The following is a 17,455-nucleotide window of genomic DNA, read 5'->3' as shown; positions in this document are numbered from 1 at the left end:
CGGCAGAAATGCGGATGCTGAAGTGCACCAGCGCCGTTACACTGCTGGACAAGATTCAAAACACCTTTATTCTTGGTAACAATAAAGTTGCATCAACCAGCTCTGAGCTCCAGGAAAACCGCCTACGCTGGTAGGGCCATGTTATGAGAAGACCGGAGGTTTACGTAGTGAGGCAAGTGTTGTAGATAGAGGTCGAGAAAAGAGTGCCAGGTAGGCCACCAAAAACCTGGAAAAACACCTTTGAAAACGACATGCGATGCAGAAACGTCAGCGAAGAGACGACGCAGCACCGCGTGACCTGGAGACTTCGGACAAGGAGAGCCGTTAAGAAATAGGACAAGGTTAGGTTAAAGCAGGAAAAGCTGCAATCAGTGTAAGATTTAAAAAAGTTGGCAGTTAATTATATTTTTGCTAGAAGCGTCCAAGCTTTGCTTATGCATGAGAGCAGTTGGATGCTGAATGGTTGGTTGGTTGGTTGGTTAAAGTGATGATTCCTCCAGAATCCAACTAGCGCTTCCGCAGCATTTTATTGCCACATCCTCGTTACCAACTTGTTTAGCGGTTATTTACAGCATGACTATATCCAGTCTGTGCGGTTTAACAACCTTATTAGGTTGTTGACCTCTAAGCCAGACAGTTGTTCGAGATACTCGAACAGCGGTCGGACCAGGGTTAACATTCTGTCCTTCCATAGGACAGGGCATTCACAGAGGAAATGGAAGATTGTCTCCTTTTTTTCTGGTTGTTTACAACTGTGACAGTATGTATTGTGATGGATACCCATTTTTGCTGCTTGTTCTGCGATAGACCAAAAGCCAGTTATGACTGCCGTTAGTCTCCAGGCGTCCCGTCGTTTCAGGTTTATCAATGTCGACGATTGCTTGAGGTTGTAGGTGGGCCATAACGTCCTGGTGATTTTGCATTTCGTCTGGTCTCTCCATGGATGCTGACTGACTAAACAAACTTATATACTGGTGATCAGATAATAGAATCTCATAAACATTTTCCAAAAGCAAACATCCCCCCAATGACCTGCCTTTGTGCGTTCAGATCGTACATACATATACTTATGTATTTACACGCATATTGCGCTTTAAGTGCATCTACTGAAAAGCTACTAATGGAATGACTCAAAATAAGCTTCGTGGTAAATCTGACTGTTTGATGTTTGTTGCATGAAACCTGAATTGAAATTTAACGCGGCATTAATCAACGTGGCAACCAATGACAAGGGGAAAGGAGGGCTTAGGCGAGAGAGAGTGAGAAATATAGCGAGGGAGATGCAAAAGTGGCGATTGAATGAATTAAGGAAAATCAAATATTATTCACTTACTCAATTACTTATATGTAGTTGACAGTTAAGAGTGGTTGATAATAAATTTTCATTTGATTTCCCTGCAGAGTTTCGGTTGCAATATTGAAGTAAATAAATGACAAATCCTTTTAAAGTATGAAAAAACAAAATAGTGTGCGCATCGACACCACAACCTGAGGGATGCACTAGGAGAAACATACATGCACATCTGCACAAATACATATATAACTACTCATAAATAAAAGAAAAAATAGCAAATTCTCACTGCATTCGATGGGCGAACAGTTGGATGAGGTGTTAAGTAGTTGCAATAATGTGCAACATAATCGTGAAGCAGTAACAATCACAGAGCAAAAATAAACACTACCAGCCTTTTTACAGCACTCAAAAAGTTACTTGTGAATGTTCTTCTAAACGAATTCGACGAGCACTTTCTCTGTGAGTGTCCTGCCTTTGCTAGAGCACGGCTACGAGTATTGGGTCCCGATGTCATGAGAATGAGTAACATTCGTTCTCTAAAACTGGAGGATATTTACAGATTTGCCAAAGAATCTGGAAAATTCTCACAGGACTAACTATCTCTATCTCTATCTCTATTCTCTCCTATCCCTTTCTCTGATACTTTTCCCCTTCCCTCCTTGACTATCTACCCCCTTTCCAGAGCTTTAAATACAATGGGCTCTTTAGCGTGAGTGTTTTAGGAGCCACCAAATTTCCTGGTGCTCCTTGGCTCGACCTTTTCAAATGTCATTCATTTCAACCAAAGTCGCTGTTAATGCACAGAAATCCTTTGCTTTCTGCATAACCGATTAAAAATGTGTAAAAATAAACAAAAAAATCGATAGTAAAAATCGCTTATTGCACACTAAAAAATCCCCAAAAGCGTAATTGGCGTGGTAGTCGTACTTGTCATTTTCCGTGGAATGCTCCCTATGATATTTATGCCATATTCGTCTCTGCCAGGCAGACTAACCACAAAACTACATTTACTCTAATATGCAAATATTCATATGCCGATAATCATATGACATTTTCAAATTTGTGTTTACAAGCCTCTATGCAGGTCAACTGCAAAACAATTAAATCGGACCAATAAATCGATTACTGTTGAATTATGTGCGACCAAAATTATGTACTCGCACATACAGAGGTATTTGTGTTCAAGTGTAGGCACTGGTCTGGTCTCAATTTAAATTTAAATATCTGATTAGTTAATTATGCTTTTATTTTTAATTTTCTAAATTTACAATTGCTCGAATTGAACCGAATTTTTTGAAATTTTTTTGAATTTGTGTTTAATATTGGTTTTAAATTTCGATCACAATGTTTGTGGGAAAACTAATAATTGAAGTGGAAAAAACCCGCAAATTAGATTATTGTTGGAAAACTCAGAGAACTGATATAAATTTTGGAATGAATTTGCCAGTGTCCAGGTTTCTTTTCTCTATTTTCACTAGAAAATAAACGATTGCATTTGAAGATTCTATAATAGCAGAAAAAACACTTTCTCATTCTTCCTCAGCAACTTGTGTAAAAGGTAAGATTTTCCGTTCTTGAAAGAAATGGTTTATTTTACTGCGCTTTGTAAAATATAATATTTGCATATTTGCATTTAGCCGAGTTTTGCAAAGCTTTCAAGCAGTTTCTTCTCGTATAAACTGCCGCTAGTTGGACACACAATTGACGCCAAATTATTCTCCATCAGATCTTTCCACCTCAGAGGAGGTCGTAGAGTAGTAGCTACCACCAGCTGGTTAAGAGCTGGAGCGTTTGCATCCATTTGGACGACATGAACTTGCCAGCGGAGCCGCTGGATTTTCATTCACTGCACTATGTCCGTGTCGCCGTAAAACTCATTCAGCTTATTATTCCATTGTCTACGATACTCGCCGTGGCTAACGTACAAAGGTTCAAAAATCTCCCAAATATTATTTTCCTCATTGATCAAACCAACAGAGGACGACTCATCAGATGTTGTCATCGTCCAATCTTCTGTGCCATGTACTTATAGTACAACGGTCATGATGAGAGATTTATAAAGTGTTCGTTTTGTTCGTTGAGAGAGTACTTTATTACTTAGTGCAAAGTAGCACTTGTTGGCAAGAGAGATTCTATGTTGGATTTCAGGGTTGACATTATTATCGGTGTTAATGATTCCTAAGTAAACAAAGTTTCTGTGACGATACGAGAGTGCGTCGACTGTTTGTTTAATCCTATGGACAGCAGGTACTTCGTCATGTCCTCGTTCACCACCAGACCCATTCGCTTCGCTTTTTTAACCAGCTTAGAAAAGGCAGAACTAATAGCCCGGTTATTAAGACCTCTATATCAATCGATTAGGTTCTGCGACCCGTACAATCTTTGCCAGCATCAGGTTGAAGAAGTCACACGATAGAGAGTCATCTTCTTCTGAAAGTTCGTTTGGTATTAAATGGCTCGGAGAGATCTTCCTAATTCTGATTGATTGATACTGAACAACGTCATTTTGCACAATCGCATTAGTTTTGCGGGAGTATCAAATGCAAACATCGCGACATATAGGCAACGCTTTTTCGTACTGTCGAAAGCGGCTTTAAAATTGGCGAAAAAATGGTCGGTGTCGATTTGCTTTTCAGGGGCTTTTTCCAAGACTTGCCGCACTGTGTTAAATTGTGGGATTTTCAGTTCTAAACACACACTGATAAGTTGCAATCAGTTGGTTGATAGAATTTATAACATACTTAAATTCTAATCGATGGATATGCATTCATTCGATAATATTTTGGATAGGAGCTGATGCATACATCTACCTTACCAGCCCCTTGCTGCCCTCAGCCGGCAGTCCGTCTACTCACGCGGCTTCGTTGTTCCTTAGCCGTGTTATTGCTATTCGCACCTCGTCATAATCGGCCAACGATTGGAGTAATCAGTCAATTTGCAGCTTTTTAGATTTGCATACTCTACATTTTGATTGGCTTAGTTTCATAGTCGGTTTTTCTACTTTTATAGTGAAATTTTATATCTGCGCTCGTAACGTAGACTCCCCCAGAGATGTGCTTCGTATTACATTCTAAAATCAATTTCTCTAAAGTGGACACATTCTTTAAGTTAATGTTTCAATGAAGCCCACTGAACTAAAACTTCATCCAAGAGTCCAAATCTTATGCAAAAAATAATGCAAGTCAGTTCCCGTAATTCTTCTTTTCTTGATTGATCCTTCATCATTGAAGGTAATCCTGGTGGTTTAATAGTATGCAACTCAATGTAAAAACCAAAGAAATTCAACTTTGTTTGAACTGGCGTTGCGACTGAGTAAAAAATGGAAAGGCTGCAATTTCCACGTAAACTAGAGCTGAAACTGCATGCGGCAGAAATGCGGATGCTGAAGTGCACCAGCGCCGTTACACTGCTGGACAAGATTCAAAACACCTTTATTCTTGGTAACAATAAAGTTGCATCAACCAGCTCTGAGCTCCAGGAAAACCGCCTACGCTGGTAGGGCCATGTTATGAGAAGACCGGAGGTTTACGTAGTGAGGCAAGTGTTGTAGATAGAGGTCGAGAAAAGAGTGCCAGGTAGGCCACCAAAAACCTGGAAAAACACCTTTGAAAACGACATGCGATGCAGAAACGTCAGCGAAGAGACGACGCAGCACCGCGTGACCTGGAGACTTCGGACAAGGAGAGCCGTTAAGAAATAGGACAAGGTTAGGTTAAAGCAGGAAAAGCTGCAATCAGTGTAAGATTTAAAAAAGTTGGCAGTTAATTATATTTTTGCTAGAAGCGTCCAAGCTTTGCTTATGCATGAGAGCAGTTGGATGCTGAATGGTTGGTTGGTTGGTTGGTTAAAGTGATGATTCCTCCAGAATCCAACTAGCGCTTCCGCAGCATTTTATTGCCACATCCTCGTTACCAACTTGTTTAGCGGTTATTTACAGCATGACTATATCCAGTCTGTGCGGCTTAACAACCTTATTAGGTTGTTGACCTCTAAGCCAGACAGTTGTTCGAGATACTCGAACAGCGGTCGGACCAGGGTTAACATTCTGTCCTTCCATAGGACAGGGCATTCACAGAGGAAATGGAAGATTGTCTCCTTTTTTTCTGGTTGTTTACAACTGTGACAGTATGTATTGTGATGGATACCCATTTTTGCTGCTTGTTCTGCGATAGACCAAAAGCCAGTTATGACTGCCGTTAGTCTCCAGGCGTCCCGTCGTTTCAGGTTTATCAATGTCGACGATTGCTTGAGGTTGTAGGTGGGCCATAACGTCCTGGTGATTTTGCATTTCGTCTGGTCTCTCCATGGATGCTGACTGACTAAACAAACTTATATACTGGTGATCAGATAATAGAATCTCATAAACATTTTCCAAAAGCAAACATCCCCCCAATGACCTGCCTTTGTGCGTTCAGATCGTACATACATATACTTATGTATTTACACGCATATTGCGCTTTAAGTGCATCTACTGAAAAGCTACTAATGGAATGACTCAAAATAAGCTTCGTGGTAAATCTGACTGTTTGATGTTTGTTGCATGAAACCTGAATTGAAATTTAACGCGGCATTAATCAACGTGGCAACCAATGACAAGGGGAAAGGAGGGCTTAGGCGAGAGAGAGTGAGAAATATAGCGAGGGAGATGCAAAAGTGGCGATTGAATGAATTAAGGAAAATCAAATATTATTCACTTACTCAATTACTTATATGTAGTTGACAGTTAAGAGTGGTTGATAATAAATTTTCATTTGATTTCCCTGCAGAGTTTCGGTTGCAATATTGAAGTAAATAAATGACAAATCCTTTTAAAGTATGAAAAAACAAAATAGTGTGCGCATCGACACCACAACCTGAGGGATGCACTAGGAGAAACATACATGCACATCTGCACAAATACATATATAACTACTCATAAATAAAAGAAAAAATAGCAAATTCTCACTGCATTCGATGGGCGAACAGTTGGATGAGGTGTTAAGTAGTTGCAATAATGTGCAACATAATCGTGAAGCAGTAACAATCACAGAGCAAAAATAAACACTACCAGCCTTTTTACAGCACTCAAAAAGTTACTTGTGAATGTTCTTCTAAACGAATTCGACGAGGGTTGTTTTGTAACGTTGTGTGATCGGTACTGGAAACACCAGGCGCTGGCATTTTCCACATTTTTCACTTCCACCCATTTTATCTTTTGGCTTGTCGACCATTCGTTCCACATGCTTTTGCGCCTCATCTCATTTGCCACCAATTTGTCATTTAATTTATTTAATAGGAGGTAAATTTCTTGTCTTTTTTTGTGTTCTCTCATTTTCGAATTGTATTCTAGTGCGAAAATCATAGCTGCGTCGGAAGAGGTGGTGGTTGGGTAGAGGGTTTCTGCGACAGGGGTTTTGTAAGAGGCGTAACTGTTGCGAAATTAATTTTTATTTATAGGAAAATGCTCCGAAAACTAGCATATTTTCTATGCTGGTTGTATTTGTTAAATGTTTTGGAAAATTGTGTACCAGGGTGCAGCACGGACAGCTCGACTAGAATTTTCGTATGCCATTAGTAGCATTTGAAGAGCTACGTTAGCCCAAGGCGAATTGAGAATTGTATAAAGAAGGTGGCGTCTTCCCAAAACAGTTACTTTATTTTTCGTGATTTTGACAAGTCTGACGTCAGTTACCTTTCCAATACATAACAAACAAAAGGAGAAGAAATTACATGTTTGTGAAAATTCAGTGAATGGCTTGGTAATATTGTGATTTGTGAAACTTAAACTAAACCCACTAATGAAAACGAAGTGCCATGTGTAAAATTGTGAAAGCACAAATTAATATAATGCCACCAAAAGCAGTTTTTTACGTTTTTATGCAGAAAACGACGTAGCATGAGTGCGTGTGCGTTTAACTTTTTGTGTTTGGTTTGCTTTCGCCTACTTTTCTTCTTCACAAACAAGCAATTCACCTTCTTTTTGTTCGTTTATTCATGGGCTCTGACGGAAGGCGCAATCACGTATTCTATCATCCTTGGCGTAGGCTAAGATTTGAAGTATTAATTACTCTAGACTTTAACGTAACGTAACAGACTTAAGGACAAACTGCGAAATAGGAGACATGTGTAATTGAATTATCCAGCCTTAGGAAAATCATATGATTAATTTCTTTGTAATTCAATAAGCTTTCAACAATATTTATGTGACATTAATTTGAAGTGGCATCTTTAAAAACTACATTTGCAGTATGTTGTAAGTTCAAGGTCCAGTCTGATTATAAGCGATATGCTTACCGTAAATATGTATTTATTTTAAGTTTCGTTTGAGGATGGTTCCATGTGTAGAAGTCCACGCAAGTGGGGAAAGTTACTGATCGCCATTCACTTGGGAGTGGCCAGGACGATTCTTCTACATATGGTTCAAGCAGCTCACAACGTCCGGGATTAGCCCACGTATCCTCTGGTTAGCTTTCGAACACCCGTTCGGGAGTGAGCTAACGTGAGAAGGCGAAGCATCCCAGCATAGCTGGTTGTGCGCTGGGTTTGGGACCCGCCACTTAAAAATCCCCCCCAATGAAAACAGCAACAAAGCCTCGGATGAGAACTTCCAAAACTGATGACGACCCCTGCAAACGAAATAAGGAATACGATTTGAGGGCATGCACCTGGAATGTCCGGTCCCTTAATGGGGAAGGTGCCTCTGCCCGGCTGGTTGATGTCCTCGTAAGAGCAAAGGCTGACATCACTGCCATCCAAGAGATGCGATGGACGGGGCAAGGCAAGAAAACCATAGGACCTTGCGACGTCTACTACAGCTGCCATGTAAAGGAGCGCAAATTCGGTGTCGGATTTGTTGTGGGAGAGAGACTTCGTCGCCAAGTACTGTCGTTCACTCCGGTGGACGAGCGTCTCGCAATAATCCGCATCAAAGCACGTTTTTTTAACATATCGCTAATTTGCGCCCACGCCCCGACGGAAGAGAAGGACGATGCGACCAAAGATTCCTTCTATGAGCGCTTGGAGCGTTCGTATGAGCACTGCCCCCGCCACGACATAAAAATCGTGATTGGCGACTTCAACGCCAGGGTGGGCAAGGAAGGAATTTTTGGTCCCACAGTCGGAAAATTAAGCCTGCACAACGAAACATCCGGTAACGGACAGAGGCTGATCGACTTCGCCGGGGCCCGAAACATGGTAGTCTGCAGCACCAGATTCCAGCATAAAAAAATCCACCATTGAGGTACATTAGGTAGGGATAAATTTTTGTTAGTAGCATAGGGTGGGCCATATAGCGTTTGCTTTTTGAACCACCTATTTTTTTGAGATTGGTAACACAAATGACATGTCAAATGTGTTCATAATTTACTTAAAGGTTTGACATTTACGAAATGGGACGCTATACGCTTGAACAAAATTGGGAAATATTGAAAACCTATTACCAAAGGGGTGAGTCTTCATCTTCTTTTCTGATTTTCACATCGGTGGCTACGTCAATAAGCAAAATTGTCGGATTTGGGGCTCAGAAAATCCACACGTTACTGTAGAGAAGCAAATGCATCCACAACGAGTCACTGTTTGGTGCGGTTCTTGGTCTGGCGGCATCATCGGGCCATTTTTTCGAAAATGAGCGAGGAGCCACGGTTATAGTAAATGGCGAGCGTTATCGTGACATGCTCAACGAGTTGTTTCCAAAAATTGAAGAGGATGACATGGACGACATTTGGTTTCAACAGGACGGTGCAACTTGTCACACTGCCAAAGTTACACTCGAACTTTTGGCTTCCGTTTTTGAAACCGAATAATCAGCCGAAATTCCGATATCAATTGGCCGCCTCGGAGCTGTGATTTAAGCCCGTTGGACTATTTTTTGTGGAGGGCCGTTAAGGACAAATGCTATGCGAACCATCCAGAGACGATTGATGCTTTAAAACACGAAATCGAAGTTTCCATTCATGAAATTGGAGCCCAAACAATCGAAAATGTGCTTAAAAATTGGGTTGATGGAAAGGCCTACTGTAAGCCAGCCGAGGCAGTCATTTGAACGATATTATTTTTTATTCATAAATGACAATGTTCAATCTTCAAAATAAAAAAAAAGTTTGAAAAAATATTGATTAGTTTTTTTTTATAGCCGATTCAAAAAGCAAATTTTAAGTGGCCCACCCTATAGTTACCGAGCTCAATGAAACTGAGAAGAAAAACATATAAAAAATGAGTGCTCTTATTTATTTGGCATGAACCTTGCATGGCGAAGCTTGCATTACGAGTGTTTATAGTGAAAAACGAAGTGATGTAATAACAGTTAAAGTTGATTCGTCTTCAGATGAGCAATTGTTTCTGAGAGAAAAACTTTGTTTGAACGGTACTGAACAGTTTCAAGCTGACCGCTTGCGCAAAGTCTTAATCTTCGTGAGAGAGAGACGGTTCACTAGACAGGGCTAGTTTACTGGGGCGGCAGCCCTTGGTCGGGGAAAACCCGATTCATTCTGGTAACGTAGAACCGGCCGCCATTGGTATTCACTTGCACTGTGATCACTTTCATATATAATATTTACTTTTCGTCTTCAACTCCAACAGAGTGGAAGTTGCCTGCAACCTAAGTCTTACGTAACTTAAGGGGTCAGTCTACTTTGGAGACTCGAAAAAAAGGCTATATTCGTGATTTTTTTTTGAGAAAACTATAAATGATAGTAATATAAAATTTGTTTGATTTATTAAACAAAGTCTTAAAATTCAGAAATAAATTTTTTTTTATTCAATTTTATAGTATTTTTAGTAAAAAAATAGCAGTGAAGCGTAACGTCTCAAACATGGGTTGGTGAGGCAGCTCCATCAGAACTCAAGAACGGCTTGTCTGAAACAAAAAAATCAAAATGTTTCAGATTCAGTAAGATACTGGCTACAAAATGACCCTCGGATATTAGGTTTTAATGAAGACAAAAAAAATGGCTGATAAAAATGGAAAATTTTTGATAGAACGGTCTTTTTTTTCGCATATTTAAAAAAAATATATAGTAAAAATTTAAAATTTCAAAACCCCCGAGCGTCAATTTGGTGCAAATTATGTCTAGAATAGGTGATCCAAATTTTATGAAAATCGGTTGATTAGTTTTTGAGATACAGTGGAGCTAGATTTTGAAAACGTTGTTTTGAGAAAAACGCGTTTAAAGTTTTTAATGCACGCTATACGCGCAGGTAGACGAAATGATGTTCAGGTAAAAAAAAAATAGTTAGAGTGCTCGGATTTTCTTAAAATTTTTACACAATATTTCTGGATATATATACTTTCAAATTATGCAAAAAAAAAAAATTGAAAAATTTTAAAGTGACAAAGTAGACTAACCCCTTAAGTTTACGTTTAGAGTATTTAGGTTATTAGACTTAAGTTATTTTTCGTAGAAATTTAGAGATTGTTAGTCAGCATTTCATCTCGATTGCATCATGTTTACAATGATTTGTTTTGTTTGCTTTGTCTTTATTTTCGACAGTTAGCTTTGACGTGTTGTCCTATGTTTTACATTTGAACGAAAAATAAATTTTGTATGGCATACTTTGAGGAATATTATTCAAAATAGTTGAAAAACTGATATGATACGGCTCTCTTTGCACTTAGAAACTTAACTCGGGAGCTATCTAAGTTTTCCAAGTTAACTTGAATTTTGGGTAACAAGAAACACATTTTGCTCGTATGGTAGGTAGGTTTTACATATGTAAGTTATGTAAAATTATGTCTAAATCTTGGGTAACACAGTTTTTAGGCATAGAACAAAGATGGTTTTGCAAAAATTTTCCAAGCTCAGTGAGGTGAAAATCATAGAGGAATGTTCGTAAGACCAGACGTTAGAAAGCTAATTGAAGATCATTCTTTTTTATCTAATCCATGAAAAACTTCTACTGAAGCCCCAAGTTTGAGCAGTTTCTTCACTCACATTACAGATATTTTCCCGAAAATATAGTTTCATATAGTGACGAATACGAAAAACGCTTTCACTCAGATTTCACTGCATTTAAGGAGCGTTTCCAAGGAAGATTATGTTCGCAGATGTTGGAGCTTTATGAGAGATGTCTCTGAATTTCAGTACAAGAGGATAACCAGAGGACCTAACAAAAAAAATTCAGAATTATAACTGGAGTAAGGCAAGGGCTTACGCTTTCATCAACAATATTCAGCCTTATGTTATGATGTGCCATCGATAAAATAAGTGACGCAAAAAGGACGTACAAGTACCTATGTTCACGTTAAAAAGCATAAATCCAACCTTAGCGGATATTGAAATTGCAGCTGGTAGAATAGGACTTAAAATCAACGAAGATAACATGAAATATATAATGATGTCCAGGTAAAAAAACCCAACATCACACAAACTGAAAATTGATGATTTTTCTTTTGATATCGTGGAATCCTTTACCTATTTAGGCTTCAAACTGAGTAAAGACAGTTCAACTAGCTTCACCATCGATGGGAGAATCCAAACAGCTAACAGATCGTACGCGTCACTAACGAAACTCTTCAAATCGAAACTAATAAACCGACAACACAAATTGATTCTATGCAAAAGCAACATTAGACCAGTCTTATGTTATGGAGCTGAATCAAGGACGCTAATTGGCAGATAAAGCAAAACTGCAAATCTTTGAACGATAAATAGTCTGCACATTTTTTTGGGGTAAATAAAGATCACGGCGAGTGGCGTATATGGGGTAACGACGACCTAGATCAGCTTATAAATGGCGAAAATGTTATACATTTCATCGAAGCGCACCGGTTAAGATGGATGGGTCATATAATAAGAATGGATGGTACGAGGGCACAGAAGAAAATTGTAGAACCGGAGCGTTCAACACTAAAGTGTGGTTTAAGTGGTTTAAGTGTAAACCCGAGAAAAACTGAACTGATGCTATTCACCAAGAAAACCAAGGTGCCAAACTTTAATCTCCCAAAACTAAACGGCGTCAGCCTCACGCTAACCAAACAGGCACAATACCTAGGGGTTCTCCTGGACAGGGTAAATAAAGCGAATATAGCACTTTACACGTGTAAGAGAATGTTAGGAAAAAAATGGGGTCTCCAACCAAAACTATCCAACTGGTCCTACACAGCCATTGTAAGGCCAATACTAACATATGCGGCACTAGTTTGTTGGCCTGCAACAGAAAGGAAATACAATAAAACCAAGCTGAACAAGATACAAAGAACAGCGTGTACAGGAGCACCAGTCCTACTGAAGCGCTCAATGTACTAACACATCTATTGCCATTAGAATTACACATTAAAACAATAGCTACTTGTAGCGCGTTGAGACTCAGAGACATAGGAAGCTGGACAAAAAGGTCGTACGGTCATAGTAAGATCTTCCTACAGGGACCTTCGCTGCTCAAAGACGGATCAGACTACACAGTACCCGACTTCAACTTCATCGAAATTTATACCGATGGTTCTAAGATGAACTGTGGTGTGGGAGCTGGCTTCCATTCGGAGCCATTCAACCTATCTCAATCAATTCGTCTTCCTGATTATGCCACCGTGTTCCAGGCAGAACTTTTAGCGATGAGAGAAGCATGCAAATCACTGGAAGTCTACAAGAAAGTTGGTGTAAGAGTAGCTATCTTCTCAGACTGTCAAGCAGCTATTAAGGCCTTAGACTCCAACTACATTTCATCCAAACTGGTCCTACAGTGTAGAGAGGAGCTGAAACTGCTCAGCCATTGGCTTGAAATTACTCTGATATGGGTTCCCGGTCATAGATAGCGGATGAGCTAGCAAGAAAGGGCTCCACACTAGATATAGCAGAGGCGGTGGCAGTCTCCCCCCACTGAACACACTAAAAGCATCCATTGTCATGCTTTAGCCGAAGGAAGATGGAAGCAAATACCTACATGTATTACAACAAAAAACACATGGCCGTCATACAAAATCCAAAGGACGAATGACCTGCTAGGATGTTCTCGGCCAAACATTTCACGCATCACTGCAACCCTTACATGACATTGGAAAGTAGGGGATCATGCAGCTAGGCTCAAGCTGTCAAGTGGAAGGGGCGAAGGGGCGAAGGAAAGTCTTTTCCACTATATATGTGAATGTCCGGAACTAGCCAGGGCACGACTCCGATCCTTCGGTAAGCCTTTCCTACAGCAAATTAAGGAGATCTCAGACATCGAGATAAAGGATTTGCTGCTATACTTGGACGTCACTAAATGAATCTCACTTGGGGAAACAAAAAAATCATCATCACACGAGATAATGGTAGTAAAACGGTGCTGGTCATTAATTAGGAGCATTTCAGTTCAGAAATGTTCAACCACCTCAACAACAACAACAACATCAACACTAAAGCAAAAGGAAGGCAGAGGACAAGATGGACCGAGTATTAATAAACTTGGGATAAGGAATTGGAAAATAGTCGCAAGCGGTTCGAGATGTATGGAGGTCCCACGTCAAAGCTCATAAAGAGCTGTACTGCCAAAAGATGATGATGAAAAGTCGAATGGAGTACTTTAGTTAGTAGGAAAAGCGCGATTTCAGACTTGTCAATAACAAGGAATAATTTTCATAAGGTGCGACCTCAGATAAAATGAAAAGTTGGAAATTGGTTGAGCAGTTATGATCTTGAGTATTTCAAATGTGAACTTTTACCTTCTCGCTTGTTTACATGCTGAAAATTGGGCGCTAGGAGGCACTAGGAACGAAATATTTTGAAAATTTTCCCTGTGGTTAATTTTGGTTACTATTTAGATGATAAGCAGTGGGATGATGCAATTCACAACTTTAAAACGTCAATAGGAGGAAACCACAAAACGCATTCCAAGCACAATAATAACAATTCTGCAGTTGCACTATACTCTTTCCACACTTAATTCCATGTTCAGTTGCACTCGTATATTTACTAAGATGAGGACATGCGTCTATTAATTTTGGTTAATTATTAAATTTATTAATCCCTGTTTAAGTTCATAATTGCAATAATTTTCCTAGCTTTCTTTTACCTAGTAATTATTTTTGATGTTAAGTGTTGTTGTAATGACCATAGAACTTGGAGGATTAACACATTTACAAGCGGTCGTACACACACGTACCTGCATATAACATAAAATGCATCGCTATCCATATCCATTACCACCCAAACACAATACACCCTCTTTCATCTCTAGCACGAAAATATCGCTTATTTAGGGGTTGCCTCATGATAAAATGAAAAGGAAACCAAATTTAGGGCGAATATTTATCAAAATTTGTATTAAAAGTAGGGTAATTGTCGGCAAAAAAGGAAAAGTATACACTTACATACTTATGAATGGATTAGTTAAGTATCAATAGCAAAAAATGTATGTGTAAATTGAAGTGTGATCAGGGATGTCACTAATTTATACGGCTGAAAAAAATTTACAGAAAGGGAACCAAATGAATGCCCACCATAGCTTTAGATCTTTCCTACTTCAAGCCAGGTTGCTTCGATACGAGTGCCTACGAGTTAATACTCGATACTTTGCTAAAAAGCTGAGTATTTTTTGTACTCAAGTCCTTCATGCGGTGATTTGTAGTGATTTGTCAAGACTTGTACATCGGAGCTGGCAAATCGATTCAGCCAAATGGAGTTCCGTTGAACTCTGTGAACATTTCTATAGTTACAACTTTGAACCCTAGATTAAAACATATTCTCTTCAGAGATTCCGTTGCTCATTCAAAAGCTTACAGAGCTTGTTTCACTGAGGTCTCGCAAACCTCAGACCCTGACGAATTTCAGTCTGCCAGAAGAATGGGAAGATCTTAAAGGCACATTTTTAAGACTTCATAAAATAGCAAAGAGGCTCCTTCGTGTGACTTTCAGAATGAACCTGATCGTTGTAAGTATTGAGTACTTCCCCGATACTTTTGTAGGATCGATACTTTTAACGGGTATAGGTATCGAGTACATGATGGTATTTCCTCAAATTCTACTTCAAATATTGCTTTTGTCTCTTTTTTCTAGATTTAGAGGTTTTAAGTACAAATTCATTTCGTTGAAATACGGATAACTCATATTTTTGTGACATTTGCTCTGAACCAAATAAAGAAGATTTATTATGGGTATTGCGTACTTATTGTTACGTCCAACACATTTGAAAAAAGGAATAGAGGCCTTCGGACCGCGCTCGTTTCAATAGAATACGATATTTAGAACAGTAAACCGGTAAACTTTCGAAGTTTGAATGCTTCTTACTTGGCAAGAAAAGTAGGTGCAAGTGAAAGTGAGTTGAATTCATTTTTTCAAAGCAAATAAAAACCAAGAAACTGAATTGTGAAAGAGTTTTCCAATAAGAGGTGTTATTTTGATATCCAAAGAAAAATAATATTTTTTAATACAGCGCACGCTCGATAAGGTGAACTAATTCAAACCAAGGCAGTTCACGTTAACAAAAGTGTTCACGTTTTCGAATGCCCAAAAAGACTAAGTAAATATATTTTTTTTACACTTAAATTCATGTTTTATTCTTGTTTTCGTTACATATTAATTGAAAATTAAGTCATACGATAATTTTATTTAAAAGTCATTTTTTTTTTATCTTCTGTTTTTCTAAAATTTGAAGCACAGCTTTCTCCCTTAACCGTCTTAGCACACTCATATCATTTTGATCGACGTCTTCTTGACCAGCCCATTATTAACGCCTTGTTGAAAATTTCAACCGCTTCAGTCGGCTTAATTTTCTCCAGTTGCTCTGATACGCTGTCATCATCGGATTCGTCCTCTTGTTGATGGTCGTCATCTGCATTGCCCTCCTCGATATCTCCCTTCCATGCATGAATGGCTGGTAACGTGAATTCAATCTGAAATTTTTAACAAACAAAAGTTTTTTCAATAACCCACATACATATCTTTGAACATATCTGCGAACACGAACGAACCCAGGATTTAAACGACTAAGGAGATCGACGGTGTTGCTCATCAAGGTGCGGAGTTCAGCTTCCCATTTTTTTTTTAAAACCGCCAACGGAACATTATCTTGGGGATCATCATTGTTTACCGCAAAATCTAAAATACTGTTCCAGCACTTAGCTAATGTTGCTTCACCAACAAGAAACCAAACCGCATCCAAAAGATTTATAGCTGTTTTTAAGTTAAGTTTTTTCAACGACTCGAGCAAATCAGACTTTGTCGCTGCTATTGAAGCTAGAAGGCTGTTTTTGTAATGGAACTTAGTGATTTTTATTGCATTCTGAACGATCGGTTGAATGAGGGGAGTAACGTTTGGTAGCGTAAGCATTGCCGAAATTTACCCATTCTCCGTTGTCAGTTCAGCTTCATTTGGGTGAGAAGGAGCGTTGTCGATTAGGAGGAGAGCTTTAATTTTTAAGGCTTTCTACTTTAAAAACGATGGAACCTTAAAAAACAACCAGTTAACCTTAAAAATCGGAAAAATCTTAAAAGGAATATTCACCTGCGGAACAAATGACTCATGAAACCATTGCTTGAAAATAGCCGACGTCATCCAGGCGGATTTCGAGCTCTTATAGTCGGGGGGACACTGAAAGTTTTTAAAGCAGCGTGGATTCTTCGCCTTTCCAATTACCAAAAGCTTAAGCTTGTGGGACCCAGTGGCGTTTGAACTGCACAAAAACGTGATTCGCTGCTTCTCGGATCTTACTGCTGGGGCTCTCTTCTCCAAGCTTGACGCGTACGTTTTCTTTAGCAAAAGTCTCCAGAATAACCCCGACTCATCAGCATTATATAACTGATCGTTGCACAACTCCAATTCGGGCATTTTAGCTTGAAGTTTTTCTTTCAACGTATCCACTAGCTGAGGTTGCAAAGACAGTTTTTCGCCTGATATTTTAAGAAGACGTATACCGTACCTCTTCTTGAATCCTTGGAGCCATGCATCACTAGCGAAGAAGTTTGCTCCTTTTTTTTAATTTTGCATGCTGTTTTTTTGCCTTTTCTTTCAACATTAGGGCACTTACTAGACAGTTTTTATCTCGCATTCGGATAAACCAACGATAAAGAGCTCTCTCCATTTTGGGCAACTCTGAAGAACGCAGTGTTTTTCTATTTCCAGGTCCACAATACGTGTTGTTTACGCATTTTAAAATCACTTGCTTTTTCGCTTTAATGTTACAAATTGTTGATTTAGCAACATTATATTTTTTTGCTAAAATCGTCACAGATGAGCCTTTTTTTAAAAAGCCGAGAATTCTAGCCTTTTGTT

At 39.1% G+C, this 17,455-nt stretch overlaps 1 pseudogene; it reads right to left on the bottom strand.

The window, feature by feature from the left end:
- Nucleotides 1-3,137: 3,137 nt before the first annotated feature.
- Nucleotides 3,138-17,139, bottom strand: LOC129242204 (jerky protein homolog-like; annotated as a pseudogene).
- Nucleotides 17,140-17,455: the final 316 nt, after the last annotated feature.

This window comes from Anastrepha obliqua, chromosome 3 (assembly GCF_027943255.1).
Source record: "Anastrepha obliqua isolate idAnaObli1 chromosome 3, idAnaObli1_1.0, whole genome shotgun sequence".
Taxonomy (NCBI): domain Eukaryota; kingdom Metazoa; phylum Arthropoda; class Insecta; order Diptera; family Tephritidae; genus Anastrepha; species Anastrepha obliqua.
Note: the sequence above shows the minus strand (reverse complement) of the source record. Positions and strands in the feature narration are given on the sequence as shown.